The sequence below is a fragment of the Bubalus bubalis genome, chromosome 16 (assembly GCF_019923935.1).
Source record: "Bubalus bubalis isolate 160015118507 breed Murrah chromosome 16, NDDB_SH_1, whole genome shotgun sequence".
Classification (NCBI taxonomy): domain Eukaryota; kingdom Metazoa; phylum Chordata; class Mammalia; order Artiodactyla; family Bovidae; genus Bubalus; species Bubalus bubalis.
In genome coordinates this window covers 5,532,035-5,549,291 of record NC_059172.1, presented here as the reverse complement: position 1 = coordinate 5,549,291, position 17,257 = coordinate 5,532,035, and the positions used below count along the sequence as shown (strand labels likewise).

The following is a 17,257-nucleotide window of genomic DNA, read 5'->3' as shown; positions in this document are numbered from 1 at the left end:
CAAGGGAAATAACTGTGGGGAGAGCAGTATGAATAGACATTGGGGTTCAGAAGATACCATCTGATAAAAGTTTAGTATGCAAATCCATTATGTGTAAGATGAATCTAATTATTTTAAATGGAGTGATTTAAAATAAGACTCACCTCCATCATTGAACCTGGAACCAAATTTAGAAACCATTATAAGGTAAGATGGACTTCGCTGGTGGATCAGTGATACAGAATCTGCCTGCAATGCAGGAGAGGTGGTTTGATCCTGGAAGATCCCCTGGAGAAGGAAATGGCAACCCACTCCACTCTCCTTGCCTGGGAAATCCCATGGACAGAGGAGCCTGGCAGACTACAGTCTATGTAGCTGCAAAGAGTCAGACACAACTAAACCACCACCACCACCACCATCATAACCTAACATATATAATAGTCATTTTACTTTTTGTGTCATGTACTGATTCTCATTACAAAATATACACAGTCCCTTTATGGCTCTGTTAACAAACTATCATTATAAACATTTGGCCAGAGTGGGAAACCTGATTTTTTTTTTCAAAAATATTTTTCAGTTGAAATACATATAATTGGTTAAAAAAAAAAAGGATCAAATTTTAGAAACAATCAAAATACAAAGTAACAGTACTTACTTTCTTTCCCTTGGAATTTCAGTCCCAGTCTCTGAAGAAAACTATTACTAACTTATTTAATAGACTTTGATTTACTTCTCTTTAGTGTAACTCCACATATTCAAACATTATTTTCATTCCAATTTCCTTTTTGTAAAAAATTGTACTAAATTGATTATCTCCATAGAAAATGGTGAAATTGAATCTTTAGCTCATCCATATAAAAATCAGTCACAGACTGATCAAGGACTTGGTATTAAAAGAAAAATTTTAATCTCATGGTGTTGAAACTGAAGCTCCAATATTTTGGCCACCTGATGCAAAGAGCCAACTCATCAGGAAAGATCCTGATGCTGGGAAGGACTGAAGGCCAAAAGAGAAGGGGGAGCAAAAGATAAGGTGGTTAGATGGCATCACCTACTCAATGTAGGTGAATCTGAGCAAACTACGGGGAACAGTGAAGGACAGAGGAGCCTTGCTACAGTCCTTGGGGCTGCAAAGACTAGAACATGACTTAGGGACTGAGCAACAGCAAGTTAAAAGCTAGAACTTCTGGATGTCACTAAGCAAATAGAAATTTAAAGAAAATCAGAATATAAATTTGCTTAATTTGGAAGATTAAATCTGCCTCATACAATTCATTCTTTCTAAAACTCTATTCATAATATTAACAAATTATTTACAAAAAAGGTAAAAAACAAACATTCATTAGCAGCAACCAAACAAGAAAGAGGGAAAAGTCTAGGGCCTTTAGCTACAAGAGTTATACTCAAGGAAAAGACTTTTTCCCCAGAAGCTTGTGTATTGTGGCAAACCTTTTCATCCAAATTATGTTGTACTTTACAAATCCTTGGAATTCTGCAACTCAACTGAGTTGATTTTTTTTTTATTTTAAAATTACCTTTATTAAAGCAGTTTGAGATAAAGTCCTATGGTATTGAAAACAAGACAAGCTTTCCATTCATGGGCATATTTATGACTTGGAGGAGTTTGGCTTCCTAATTGTGAAACTGACACTCAACCTTATGTGTCTGGGTCTTCATGTGATTGATTAAAGAGCAGGATGGTTTATTCATGGTTAGAGGGCTCCTCATGTATAATCAGAGAAATATTCACTTCTCTATGTAACAACAAGCTCTCATCTTATTATTATTATTATTATATACTTTCATCTGATTCTCCCCACATCATCCCTACCCAAGTGTCATAGCACCAGCTGGAAAAAGAAACAGGAAAATTGAGCAATAAGACTGACTCTTCTCTGATAGAAGCACAAACTTCAGAGTTTCTCCAGGACTTGGCAAATGAATGTATGTAAAACCCATTAATTATTATCTTATGCAAACTCAAACACCCAGTCTTGGCTATGTATTCTAAAACTTTGCAAACAGTCTCAACTGAGATACATGAGTTGGTCAGATTGAGAATATTCTCTTTCAAAGGGCAGACAAAAAAACTAAGGAGGATAAAAAAGAAGAAGAATCTTGAATGGCTCTTAAAGTAGGTCAAGGTCAGCAGTCTTTAGGTGAGTTAACATAGGCAGAAATATTTACACAAATTAATTTAAAAGTATAAAAGAACAACAATACTTTCTCATTCAATACAGCTAATAAGGACAAAAGTCCTTATCTTCCCTTTCCTTATTTTGTAAAGTACATCATATTTTCTCAATCAGGCAGCACTAACTCTGCAATTATGTAGCATTAGTAAAGGGCATAAAATCAGTCAAAATCTTTTCCAATTACTTATTTGGAATTTGACAAATAGTGCACTTGGAAAATCCTCCTTAGCAAACACCAAAATTTTCTAACTTAAGATGCCCAGTATTATCCTCATCAAATGTGGGATTCAGTGCCAATCACTAGACCACTATTATGTGGCTTTTTATAATCCGTGAAGATTATTTAAAACTGAACCACTTTGTTATAATGATATCATATGACGCTAGATTCTCAAACATGCAGAAATTCTTTGAACTGAGTAACACAGTTTTTTTACTTGTGCTATATACCTGGGAGCTGTGGAGAGGTGTAGGGAGGCCTTCTGCCCTCTTCTTCTCATCCTTCAAAAAACAATTCCTCCTATTCAATTCCGATGTGTGCAGTTTGTAACACAAAACACAAGAGATCAAGAAGAAAGCTTCTCTTAAGGCATTTAGATAAATGAGAGTGAAAAGGCAATACCCTAGCCTAGATTATGAAGTGTTTAAGGTGTGGCAAATTCACAAATACTAGAACTATAATGCATGCACTAGATTAAGAAATCTTCCAAGGATTGATATTTCTTGACTCTTACTGGTATTGATTTTAGACTCAGTTTTGCTCCACTATATGTATAATGCTTCCAAGCCTTCAGCCTCATTATCTATATAAAATTAAATTTGATACAAAGGTGGTAGGGTCAAAGACATCCTATCATGGTGGTGTGGAGGACATTGTACCCAGAGTCAAAAAGTCTGTTTGGAAACCAGGGAAGAGCAAAAGGCTCCTTCCTGTTGCATGGGTTTGAAAGGGCCAAGTCAGTGTAGCCCACACACTCATGTTAGCAGAATTTACTGACATCTGTGTAAGGAGAGAATACCTGCAAACAGGAAAGAATAAATTAACAGCTTCATCTCTGTATAGGAGCTGTTTTTTCCTGAATGCCTCTAGAGACAAAGAGCAGAAGAGGTTGGCCTTTTTGGGATTCTCAAGGTCCTTCTGCCTATGGGTGTGTTGGGGGCCAGTGAAGGAACTGTGACTTTGAAGGCAAATTCTAAAGATGTCGATGTGATTCCTCAGCATAACATTGACGAAGAATGACCCAGAGAAGGAGTGAAAGAGGAACCGATGGCAGCTTCTCAGAAAATGTTTTTAAAAGTTTATTCTGTATTATTTTGCCTTTTCCATCAACTTACTACTGCAAATATCACTGTAGCAGACACAGCTGTCTTCCATGCTTTGTGTTTGAGGTCACCTCTGAATTGACCTGGGCTTCTCTGTTGGCTCAGACTGTAAAGAATCTGCCTGCAATGTGGAAGACTCTGGGTCGATTCCTGGATGGGGAGATGCCCTGGAGAAGGGAATGGCAGTGCACTCCAGTATTCATACCTGGAGAATTCCATGGAGAGAGGAGCCTGGTGAGTTATAATCCATGGGGTCGCAAAGAGTCAGACATGATTGCTTGACTGACACTGTCTTTTTCTTTCTGACTTGACCTACAAGCCAAGATAGATTGTTTTCTGACATGCTGGTTGCTTTCCATCTCTAGTGTTTGACTTCATTTACTGAGGACAAAGGGATCTTTCTTGGACCCCACCCACAGCAGTTTGTAAGGGCCTGAGATCTAATGTGTTAAGAGACATATTAAACTAATAAGTGACAGGACTCAATGGATAAAAACTCAAGCTTTTCTAGCCTTCTTTAATGCAGGAAGCTAAACTATCTTAAGTAATTGAAATTTAGTTGCATGCAGCAGTACTTTTTCTTTATTGCATATTTTGTTAGCTGTCTCCCTAATCAGGGGAGTCTCACGTTCCTTATCTGTCAGGGAACGTTTAATTTTAAGGAATCCTATATGTTGTTTTCTGTTTCTCAAGGGCCTTTTGTTCCTTATCAGTTCCTGGAAAACAGGAATGAGCAGGCCTGCACGCATCTCTCGGGACTTGAGGTCATGAGATGGAACACATATGTGGATTCCTTTCAGTAACATTTTACTTTTCTGCAAAACTACTTAGTCATGTTCCTATTTCCAACACATGGATTGTCTTCTGCCCTGTGACAATTGTTATTCCCCTAGTTACTGTGGTTATGCATTTGGTTTCGGTGCTTTTGCTTAACTTTTTTTCTGCCTAAAGCTTCCTTGTATAACAATATATAAGCTCACGCCACCATGATTAAAGCACCTTTGTTCCAGTAGAGACTTGGGTCCCTTGTGTCCTTCTTTTCTTCATCTTCTTTTCATCGACTCCTGTCCCCAGGTTCCGGTCTGTCAAGAAGACCGTAACACTTATCCCTCATTTTTGCTTCCTAAAATCCTCTACCAAGTAAACATTAAAAGTCCAACTTCTTACCTCAGAGCCTTCTTTTGAAATTTACACTCTGACCAACACTGTCTCTTATGTGATATTATTATTTGTGCTATATAGCACAAATAAAACTCTATGGAGTCATGATAATGATAATAATGTGTTATTGTATAACTGAAAGTTCTGTCAGCAACTGTTACCATCTGAGGCATAGACGGTCCTTTAGTATCAAAAACGCTGGCCTGCAATCAGTATCTTTGCATTAACAGCATTTAACGTGGAGGTTTCAAGAAATACCTACACTCCCTTCAGAATGTTTATGGTTTTAGAATCCCAGTATAGAGTTAATAACAAATAGAAGAAAAGGTTGTTTACTATTTGCAAAGAATACAATAAAAGAGTAGTAAAATACATAATTTCTCCATAAATCAGTTATGACAAGAGAGTATTAATATTCATGACTAATGTATTGGGTCTGGCACAGTGCCTAAAGTCATCCATAATTTTAAACTGAAGACAGAAATCAAGAATTGTCACTGGAGCTAATCTAGTAATCAGCCATCCACTCACCAAAACAAGGAATGCCTTCTTGTTCTGCCATGTGGTTAGTAGTCTGACTGAGTCAGAAGAATTTATGAATGTTTCTCCCCTTTGAGACAGTCTCTTAGGAATCGGAGTGCAATTTCTTGATTATTCCCAAAGCATCTAAGAACATGAAATGAAGCCACTATAGTCTTGGTTAATTATTTTTGATTTCCCTATTGAGAAAACACTCTTTTAAATGCAATTCACATGCTTTTTTAATTATTAATTTTATTGCATTCACTCAAATATCTGGATTTCCATTTATCATTTGTTGGATAAATCCTTTAATCACCCATAAATTACTTCAATATTCAACATTTTCCACCGTGGCTTCTGCCCAAGTTTTATGTCTGAGGATAAAGAAAAAACTCTTTAAATGTGTCCTCAGTTCAGTTCAGTTCAGTCACTCAGTCGTGTCCGACTCTTTGTGACCCCATGAATCACAGCACGCCAGGCCTCCCTGTCCATCACCATCTCCCGGAGTTCACTCAAACTCACGTCCATCGAGTCAGTGATGCCATCTAGCCACCTCACCCTCTGTCGTCCCCTTTTCTTCCTGCCCCCAATCCATCCCAGCATCAGAGTCTTTTCCAATGAGTCAACTCTTCGCATGAGGTGGCCAAAGAACTGCAGTTTCACTTCTAGCATCATTCCTTCCAAAGAACACCCAGGGCTGATCTCCTTCAGATGGACTGGTTGGAACTCTTTGCAGTCCAAGGGACTCTCAAGAGTCTTCTCCAACACCACAGTTCAAAAGCATCAATTCTTCGGTATTCAGCTTTCTTCACAGTCCAACTCTCGTATCCATACATGACCACTGGAAAAACCATAGCCTTGACTAGACGGACTTTTGCTGGCAAAGTAATGTATCTGCTTTTGAATATGCTATCTAGGTTGGTCATAACTTTTCTTCCAAGAAGTAAGCGTCTTTTAATTTCATAGCTGCAGTCACCATCTGAGTGATTTTGGAGCCCAAAAAAATAAAGTCTGACACTGTTTCCACTGTTTCCCCATCTATTTCCCATGAAGTGATGGGACCGGATGCCATGATCTTCGTTTTCTGAATGCTGAGCTTTAATCCAACTTTTTCACTCTCCACTTTCACTCTCATCAAGAGGCTTTTTAGTTCCTCTTCACTTTCTGCCATAAGGGTGGTGTCACCTGCGTATCTGAGGTTATTGATATTTCTCCTGGCAATCTTGATCCCAGCTTGTGTTTTTTCCAGTCCAGGGTTTCTCATGATGTACTCTGCATATAAGTTAAATAAGCAAGGTGACAAAATACAGCCTTGACATACTCCTTTTCCTATTTGGAACCAGTCTGTTGTTCCATGTCCAGTTCTAACTGTTGCTTCCTGACCTGCATACAGGTTTCTCAAGAGGCAGGTCTTTCAGAATTTTCCAGTTTATTGTGATCCACACAGTCAAAGGCTTTGACATAGTCAATAAAGCAGAAATAGATGTTTTTCTGATACTCTCTTGCTTTTTTGATGATCCAGCGGATGTTGGCAATTTGATATCTGGTTCCTCTGCCTTTTCTAAAACCAGCTTGAACATCTGGAAGTTCATGGTTCACGTATTGCTAAAACCTGGCTTGCAGAAATTTGAGCATTACTTTATTAGCGTGTGAGATGAGTGCAACTGTGCAGTAGTTTGAGTATTCTTTGGCATTGCCTTTCTTTGGGATTGGAATGAAAACTGATCTTTTCCAGTCCTGTGGCCACTGCTGAGTTTTCCAAATTTGCTGGCATATTGAGTGCAGCACTTTCACAGCATCATCTTTCAAGATTTGGAATAGCTCAACTGGAATTCCATCACCTCCACTAGCTTTGTTCGTAGTGATGCTTTCTAAGGCCCACTTGACTTTACATTCCAGGATGTCTGGCTCTAGGTCAGTGATCACGCCATTGTGATTATCTTGGTCGTGAAGATCTTTTTTGTACCATTCTTCAGGGTATTCTTTCCACCTCTTCTTTGGTTCTAAAGACTCAGAAGGAATATAAATTATGAATATGTATGTAACTCATTTTTCATTTTTAAGGGACTAAATTGAGTTAATCACACCCTAATTCTGTATCCTATAATCCTCTTCAATCCTCATTTCCCATCCCCACCCCAGTTCTCCTTCCTCATACATGCACCTTCTTTATGAGAGCTGCTATATGCTCTTCAAAAGAAATACAGCCGTATAATGTAAATATAGTATACATTTTAATGTGCACTCATGTTATCATTCAGAGAAGGCGATGGCACCCACTCCAGTACTCTTGCCTGGAAAATCCCACGTACAGAGGGGCCTGGTAGGCTGCAGTTCATGGGGTCGTGAAGAGTTGGACATGACTGAGCGACTTCACTTTCACTTTGCACTTTCATGCATTGGAGAAGGAAATGGCAGCCCACACCAGTGTTCTTGCCTGGAGAATCCCAGGGACGGGGGAGCCTGGTGGGCTGCAGTCTATGGGGTCGCACAGAGTTGGACACGACTGAAGCGAATTAGTAGCAGCAGCACCATCAGGGGCATGTTGTCATTTAACTTGCTTTGATGCCTAAAGTGTCTCATTCAACTCTACATTTTTGAAGCATATTCATTTTACTGTGTGTGTGGCAGAGGGGGTGGGCTCTGTCATGTCCACTCAGTCGTGTCCAGTTCTTTGCAACTCCATAGACTGTAGCCCACCAGGCTCCTCTGTCTGTGGAATTTTCTAGGCAAGATTACTAGAGTGGGCATCCATTCCCTTCTCCAGGGGATTTTCATAATCCAGGGACCGAACCCGGGTCTCCTGCATTGCAGGCAGATTCTTTATCCTCTGAGTCATCAGAGAAGCCCTGTTTAATGAGTGAGTGAAGTCGCTCAGTCATGTCCAACTCTTTGCGATCACATGGACTGTAGTCTACCAGGCTCCTCCATCCATGGAATTTTCCAGGCAATAGTACTGGAGTGGGTTGCCATTTCCTTCTCCAGGGACCATTTTAGTACAAACACACTATTATTTCTCTCTATTCTGTTTTGTAAAATTACTATAACCTGGGTCTCCTTTAATTTGAAATGTTTGCTTCCATAGTATTGGGATTCAGCTAGTTACCAACTCTGGAATTTTATCTGTGTCACCACAGTTAATGACTTTATGTGTGTGGTCCCCACAGACCCATGAATGAACTTTTCTATGCTATATTGGGTTAGTCAAAAAGTTTGTTTGCTTTTTTCCCATAAAATGACTCTAATAGCATTTATTTATCTTTAATTTCATTTGAAACAATTTAGATAGATTGTATCAAAACAGCTGTCATATCAACATGCATTTAAAAATTATCAAAACTGGTGAATGTTTGTATAGCCATTTTAATATCAAAGATGAAAGCAAAAAGCAACATTTTGGCATATTATGCTTTATTAAGAAAGATAAAAGCACAACTGAAACCCTCAAAAAAGATTTTTGCAGTGTATGGAGAAGGTGCTGTGACTGATCAAATGTGTCAAAAATGATTTGCCAAGTTTTGCGCTAGAGATTTCTTGCTGGACAATGCTCCACCGTTGGGTGGACCAGTTGAAGTTGATAGCGATCAACTCGAGACATTGAGAACAATCAACATTATACCACATGGGAGATAGCTGACATACTCAAAATATCCAAATCAAGCACTGAACATCTTTTGCACCATCCCAGTTATATTCATCACTTTGATGTTTGGTTTCCACATAAGTTAAGTGAAAAAAGCCTTCATGATCATATTTCCACAAGCTATTTTCTACTTAAACATAATAAAAACTTTTTTTTTTTTAAATTGTGGTGGGTGATGAAAAATGTATACTGTACACTATTGAGGAATGGAAGAAATCACAGTGAAAGTGAAATGAACCACCATCAACCACACCAAAGGCTGCTCTTCATTCAAAGATGATGTTATGTATATGGTGGGATTAGAAGGGAGTCCTCTATTATGAGTTCTTTCTGGAAAACCAGATGATTAATTCCAACACGTACTGCTCTCAATTATATCATCTAAAAGCAACACCCAATGAGAACCATCCAGAATTAGTTACAGAAAACATTTAATCTTCCATCAGGATAACGTAAAGCCCCATATTTCTTTGATGACTAGGCAAAAACTGTTACAGCTTGGCTGGGAAATTCTGATTCAACCACTGTATTCACCAGCTATTGTACCTTCAGATTTACATTTATTCTGCTCTTTATAAAATTCTTATAATGGAAAACATTTTCAATTCCATGGCAGACTATAAAAGGCACCTAGAACAGGTCTTTGCTCAAAAAAAAAAAAAAAAAAAAGAAAAAGACAAAAGTTGTTGGGAAGGTGGAAATATGAAGCTACCTAAAAAATGGCAGAAGGTAGTATTGTTCTTGGACAAAATTAAAAGTATTTCTTGTATTTGCATTTAAAAACTGAAGAAACTTTGACCAACTCAATATCTCCTGGAGTTAGTCCCTGATAAGAGAAATACAAGCAAAATTAACTTATTTAAATTAATATGAATTTATGCCAAGATTTATCAGTATACATTCTATCATCACTACACAAAATGTTATACTTTGGACATCCAACATATGAATATATACAATTTGTTCACATGATAAGGGACTATAAAAAAATAATTAAACCAGATTCAAATTTTTAGAGCCAAAATTGCTTTCTTAATACATTATTTTTTAAAATAATCATCCAAATGATTTGGAATAGAATGATATACTAAGCACTATCCATGCCAACTGATACAGATAACACATATTTTTTAATAGTTTTAATATTCAAATGTCTATAATAGTGATAAGACTGACAATTTTGAATAATGCTGAAGAAATAATCATTGAAGTGACACAAAATCTGCCACATACATCCTGTAGCAGAAATTGACTGATCATCAAATCGTTTTTGTTTTCATTTTGACCACTTCTACCTATATATCCAATTTTCAGTTCAGCCTACTTATATTTTGAATGATATCTTTGAATGGACTTTTTCATTTCCATAGAAGTGGCTTGTGGAAACAGCCCTTTGGAAAGTAGAGATGCAGGTATGACAATGTAGACAAATGGAATCAATGTTTGTGAACTTCCAGGGTGGGAACAATAGCTGCTCAAACTAAACTTATCCACAATAGCTCATAAAGTATTCTTTTTTCAATCATTAGTAACCTCTTCTGACCGAGACAAGGAAATCTTCACTGAAAACCTTAAAACTCAAGTTTGCTTTTAAATGGAAAAGAAAAGAAAAAAAAAAAAGATAAGTGGGACCAGTTTCTATTATCTTTTTGGTTATTGAACTAGAAACATCTTTTAAACTTGAATGTTTTGAGACATATGTAAAATAATGGAGATACCTGATCACAGTCCTTCAAAACAAAAGGCATTACGAGAAAATGGCAGGGCCTTTTAGTAGGTTTTTGGTTTTAAATTTGTAAAATGGCATTTGCTATTCTGAATTTGGGAAATTTGAATGTCTTTTCTTATTTTCATGATCTTGAAAGGATTTATTTATGACCTCCACCTCCAAGATTAACACACTTGCAGTGTTTTCTGCCTAGGGCATCCTTATATTACAGAGCTGGGCTCAAGTTTTCATACTTACTGTCTCTATTGCAGCTACAGAATGAGAGGTCCTTCTGGTTGCTGTTTCAAGTCTTTCCTAACTTCCAACGGTATTCCCAAACCTTGGGAGATGGAAGGGAGGTTCAGGAGGGGGGGGCCATATGTTCACCTGTGGTCGATTCTGTGACATATGACAGGAACCAACACAATATTGTAAAGCAATTATCCTCCAATGGAAATGTTAAAGCAAAAAAGAGATTTGCCAATGTGATTAAGTAAAGGGCCTTATGTGAGTGAGTCAAAAGTAGTCACAGGGAGAGAAAGATGCAAAAGTAGGAAGCAGAGGAGATGTGTCAGTGAAAGCAGAGGTTAGAATTACGGCTTTGTTGGATGGAAGGTGAATGCCAGGCAAAGTATATGGAACCTGCAGGAGCTGGGAGAGGCAAGGAGACAGATTGAACCCTATTTGGGTCCTGAAAGGAATGCAATCTTCTGATACCTTGATTTTAGGTCTGGATGACTCATTGTGAACTTCTGACCTCCAAAATTGTGGGACAAGAAGTTCACATTGTTTCAAGCTTCCAAATTGGAGATGATTTGTTATAGCACTGTTAGGAAGCTAATGCTAGTGACAACATAATTATTTTAGAAAATACATATATGTCGACTAAATTAAGAAGTAGGAAACACAATTTTCATTCTTAACTTCATTTCAGTTCAGTTTCTCAGTCATGTCCAACACCCTGTGACCCCATGCACTGTAGCATGCCAGGCCTCTCTGTCACCAGCTCCTGGACCTTGCTCAAACTCATATCCATTGAATCAGTGATGTCATCCAACCATCTCATCCTGTGCAATCCCCTTCTCTTCCTGCCTTCAATCTTTCCCAACATCCCTTTTCAGTGAGTCAACTCTGCATTAGGTGGCCAAAGTATTGGAGCTGCAGCTTCAGCCTCAGTTCTTCCAAGAAATATTCAGGACTGATTTCCTTAACTTAAATTCCTAACTTAAATTAATTAAATAGGTTGCAGATAATTGGTAGAAATACAAGTGTGAGTTTAATCCTGTTGCTCTATTTCTGTTGACCTAACCAGACTCAAAGAGAATTGTTTTCTGCTATAAAGTAAACTTCTCTGATTGCAAGTACCTAGGTGGATGAAGATAAATAAAACTGTAATAAAAGAAAACAAACATTCCCTATGGACTTTTATATAATTATAAATAATAAAATATAAAATTCTAAAGGCTAATTGTACCAAGTTATTACTGGCTTTGTCTCTGAAGACCAGAAATATATATTATATACTACAACTTTTCTGTCTTCAAATAATTTACTTATTTGTGAGTAAAGTTGAAAATTAACTCATGAACTTGACTCTCACTAAAAGAAGTATTTGCTGTTATGATTTTATAACAAAAACTTTTTAATATGAGTCTATGTTAGGAAAATAGATGGGGAAACAGTGGAAACAGTGTCAGACTTTATTTTTCTGGGCTCCAAAATCACTACAGATGGTGACTGCAGCCATGAAATTAAAAGACACTTACTGCTTGGAAGGAAAGTTATGACCAATCTAGATAGCATATTCAAAAGCAGAGACATTACTTTGCCAACAAAGGTTCGTCTAGTCAAGGCTATGGTTTTTCCTGTGGTCATGTATGGATGTGAGAGTTGGACTGTGAAGAAGGCTGAGTGCCGAAGAATGGATGCTTTTGAACTGTGGTGTTGGAGAAGACTCTTGAGAGTCCCTTGGACTGCAAGGAGATCCAACCAGTCCATTCTGAAGGAGATCAGCCCTGGGATTTCTTTGGAAGGAATGATGCTAAATCTGAAACTCCAGTACTTTGGCCACCTCATGCGAAGAGTTGACTCATTGGAAAAGACTCTGATGATGGGAGGGATTGGGGGCAAGAGGAGAAGGGGACGACAGAGGATGAGATGGGTGGATGGCATCACTGATTTGATGGACGTGAGTTTGAGTGAACTCTGGGAGTTGGTGATGGACTGGGAGGCCTGGAGTGCTCTGATTCATGGGGTCGCAAAGAGTCGGACACGACTGAGCGACTGATCTGATCTGATGTTAGGAAAAACAATTATATACTTTATATCTGAATGAACATTGATATTTTGCTTTATATATGAAACATAAAGGATGAAAAAATAGAATAAAGTTTCATATGTATTTTAGTCAGTTTTGGCAAATGTCATATTTTCATGTATAAGCATTCTGTATCCAACATTTATTTTCCTGTACAAGCTTACTTTTTTCAAATTTATTTTAAATGCAAATTAACAATTGGTTGAAAAGCTTGATAAGCTGATCGGTAAATACTAGAAAAAATTATGAAACTTTTAGTAGTTGAAGAAATGATATTTGTAACAAGGAAAGTGATCCAACTCATAGTAAACATCCAAAAAAAATTTCCTACAGGCATTCATTTTTATCTTCAATATTTAGAAATTCTGAAAACCTTGTATATACTTATATTTTATTTTTTATTTTTTTTTTACTAAAATTTTATTTTTTTTAAATTTTATTTTATTTTTAAACTTTACAATATTGTATTGGTTTTGCCAAATATCTAAATGAATCCGCCACAGGTATACATGTGTTCCCCATCCTGAACCCTCCTCCCTCCTCCCTCCCCATACCATCCCTCTGGGTCATCCCAGTCCTCAGGCTGTAAACGAGGGGGTTCAGCATTGGGATCACCAGGGTATAGAAGACCAAGGCCATCTTATCAGTATCTAATGAGTGGTTGATCCTTGGCTGCAAATACATGAAGAGAAGAGTACCATAGAACACAGTGACAGCCATCATGTGAGAAGCACAGGTGGAAAACACTTTTTGTCGCCCTTCCGAAGAACGTATCCTCAAAATGGCAAGGATGATGTTGAAGTATGATGTTAGAACAATAATCATAGAGAAAAACAAATTGGTCCCTGAAAAGGTAAACACTGCTGTTTCTGGAATGTAGGTATCAGAACAGGACAAGCTAACAAAGGGACATTATCACAATAAAAATGGTTGATCACATTGGATGAACAGTATGACACAGAAAACACACAGGAAGAGACCGTCAGTGCTGTGGTCAGACTGTAGATGTAAATAAGGGCCACCAGGAGAAGGCAGATCCGTGGAGAAACCACCACCCGGTAGAGCAGGGGGCTGCAAATAGCCACACAGCGGTCACAGGCCATGGCAGCCAGGACGAAAATCTCAGCCACAACAAAAACTATGAGTCCACCTAGTTGGGCTGCACATGCATAGTAAGATATGGTTTTCTTTGTAACCAAGAAGTTAACCAACATTTTGGGGGCAATGACAGAAGAATTGCCCAAATTGATGATAGCCAAGTGCTTGAGGAAAAAGTACATGGGGGTTTGAAGCTGAGAGTCCATGCTGGTGAGGATGACGATTCCCAGGTTCCCTGCCAGGGTCAATCTATAGACGATCAGTAACACACAAAAAAAGGGAATCTGGAGTTCTGGACGATCTGAGACTCCCATTAGAATGAATTCAGTCACATGAGTGTGATTCCCTGCAGCCATATATTTTGCTGATTTCCTCTTTTAATGGGGAAAATGGAAAGAGAATAACAGAGGATAAAATCATGTTTTTTTCTGTTAGATGTCAGATTGTTAAATGTTTAATTGAAAATCAGTTTACTTCTGTTCAAAAATAGTCAAAAGTCTCAGATCTTCCTTGTTTTCCTCTCTATCTTTTCACAAAATTCAGGTATACTAACTCTGAAGAGAACTGTTTCAGGATGTTATAACTATTTGACCAAAATATTAATGTATTATTCACTGCAGGATATGGTTTATATTGAATATATGCACATTATTGTATTATTCCATTACATATATTAATATTAATATATTAATTATATTACACATATTTAATGAATATTTAATTAATACATACTTAATGCACATACACTTGCCTCTGTGTAGGTATTTCCAGTGATTAACAAAAGGTATCTATAAGATGTTCATAAGCTAGAGAAATATCCAGTTATTTTTCCTTAGCGGCTACAGGTCATCACCTCAGACCAGGCCTTGCCATCATTTATGGGAATTTCCATTTTTCTATGGGGAACACTTTCAGTAACGCAGTTTTATCTTTAATAATCATTACCACTTCTGCTTCAGCTGCCCACAGGCCGTCTTAGATTTCAATATTGTTCCTTAGCATCAGAGAGAAATTCCTCTGAATCTTCTTTCCTTTATGTCATTTCCTTTCTTCTGCCAAATAAAACAAACCAGTCCTTTCTTATGATTCTGACTTCTAATTGCTCACTCTTCCTTATTGTTTTATTCTGATAGCCTTTTTTTTTTTTTTTTTCCTTTCCAACATATATCCCTTTATCCTTAAATGGTTTAGAGTCCATTTTTATTTTTAAAAAGTGTACTGTGGGCAGTTTTGATTTTGTGAAAATTCGATCCGTTTACTTATACAGATAAATGAGTAGAAAGCTTAACATTACTTAGTATGTAGTACACACTTCCCTGGTCTCTCAGATGGTAAAGAGTCTGCCTGCACTGCAGGAGACCCATGTTCAATTCCCTCTGGAGAAGGAAATGGCAATCCAATCCAGTATCCTTGCCTGGAAAATCCCATGGATGGAGAAGCCTGGCAGACAATGGCCCATGGGGTCGCAAAGAGTTGGACATAACTGAGTGACTTCACTCTGTTTTCTTTCTTTCTTTCTATATACTGTGCCCAGAAGTATGTGAAGTATTTTGAAATAATCATTTCATTAGTTTGCAGGAGCATCCTGGAAGATGGTTATAATTTTTTTTTTTTCCTTTTGGTCTGATGAGACAATTTAGGCTCAGTGAAATTAAGTTACTCAGTGTCTGTATAGGATATCAGTTAATAACATGGTTTTATAATTTTTTATGTATTTTTGTTTGCTTATTTGGTCTATTAGTCTTTTGGTTATTTGTTAGCCCACCAATTATTAGTTGCGTGATTTTTACCAGGTAATTGTGTCTTCATGTTTTATAAATTAAATGAAGTATTGTACACGTAAACTTAGTTCTCACAAAATGGAAATAATGAACCTAACATAACTAGTCATGCGGCCTCAGTACTTGTAACATGTGGGCTCAGTGGTTGGAGCTTGCAGGCTCTAGCGCACAGGATCAGTAGTTGTGGTTCATGGGCTTAGTTGCAGCACGGCATGTGGGATCCTCCCAGACCAACAACTGAACCCATGTTCCCAGTATTGACAAGCAGATTTTTAACCACTGAAACCACCAGGAAAGTCCCTTGAATAACTTTTAAAAATATGATTAATTATTTCAGTCCCAGGAACTCATTTTCCCTTACTGGAAATTTTATAGTTGAGATAAAAATATTAAGTGAATTATAATTGTGTATATTCAAAACACAGGGACAGATGGTATCTAGCTGTACAGTTAAACAAATCCAGATATGCTCTCCTACAACCTGACTCTCTTACATCTGCATTTTTCGTTTCTATTAAGTAAAGATACTCTGCTCCACACATCAAATATATGTCTAATGAGTTGATCTGATGTTGTTGCACAATCTTTGCCTTATTTCTTGCCTTCTACCACTGCATTTAAAATAAATGCATAAGTAAGCAGGCTTCAGCAATATGTGAACCGTGAACTTCCTGATGTTCAAGCTGGTTTTAGAAAAGGCAGAGGAACCAGAGATCAAATTGCCAACATTCGCTGGATCATGGAAAAAGCAAGAGAGTTCCAGAAAAACCTTTGACTGTGTGGATCACAATAAACTGTGGAAAATTCTTCAAGAGATGGGAATACCAGAACACCTGATCTGCCTCTTGAGAAATTTGTATGCAGGTCAGGAAGCAACAGTTAGAACTGGACATGGAACAACAGACTGGTTCCAAATAGGAAAAGGAGTTCATCAAGGCTGTATATTGTCACCTGTTTATTTAATTTCTATGCAGAGTACATCATGAGAAATGCTGGACTGGAAGAAACACAAGCTTGAATCAAGATTGCCAGGAGAAATATCAATAACCTCAGCTATGCATATGACACCACCCTTATGGCAGAAAGTGAAGAGGAACTTAAAATCCTCTTGATGAAAGTGAAAGTGGAGATTGAAAAAGTTGGCTTAAAGCTCAACATTCAGAAAACAAAGATCATGGCATCCGATCCCATCACTTCATGGGAAATAGATGGGGAAACAGTGGAAACACTGTCAGACTTTAGTTTTCTGGGCTCCAAAATCACTACAGATGGTGACTGCAGCCATGAAATTAAAAGACACTTACTGCTTGGAAGGAAAGTTATGACCAACCTAGATAGCATATTCAAAAGCAGAGACATTACTTTGCCAGCAAAAGTCCGTCTAGTCAAGGCTATGGTTTTTTCAGTGGCATGTATGGATACGAGAGTTGGACTGTGAAGAAAGCTGAACACCGAAGAATTGATGGTTTTGAACTGTGGTGTTGAAGAAGACTCTTGAGAGTCCCTTGGACTGCAAGGAGATCAAAC

At 37.7% G+C, this 17,257-nt stretch overlaps 1 pseudogene; it reads right to left on the bottom strand.

Moving 5' to 3' along the window:
* Window positions 1–8,706: 8,706 nt before the first annotated feature.
* Window positions 8,707–14,305, bottom strand: LOC112579618 (annotated as a pseudogene).
* Between the last annotated feature and the right edge of the window lie 2,952 nt (window positions 14,306–17,257).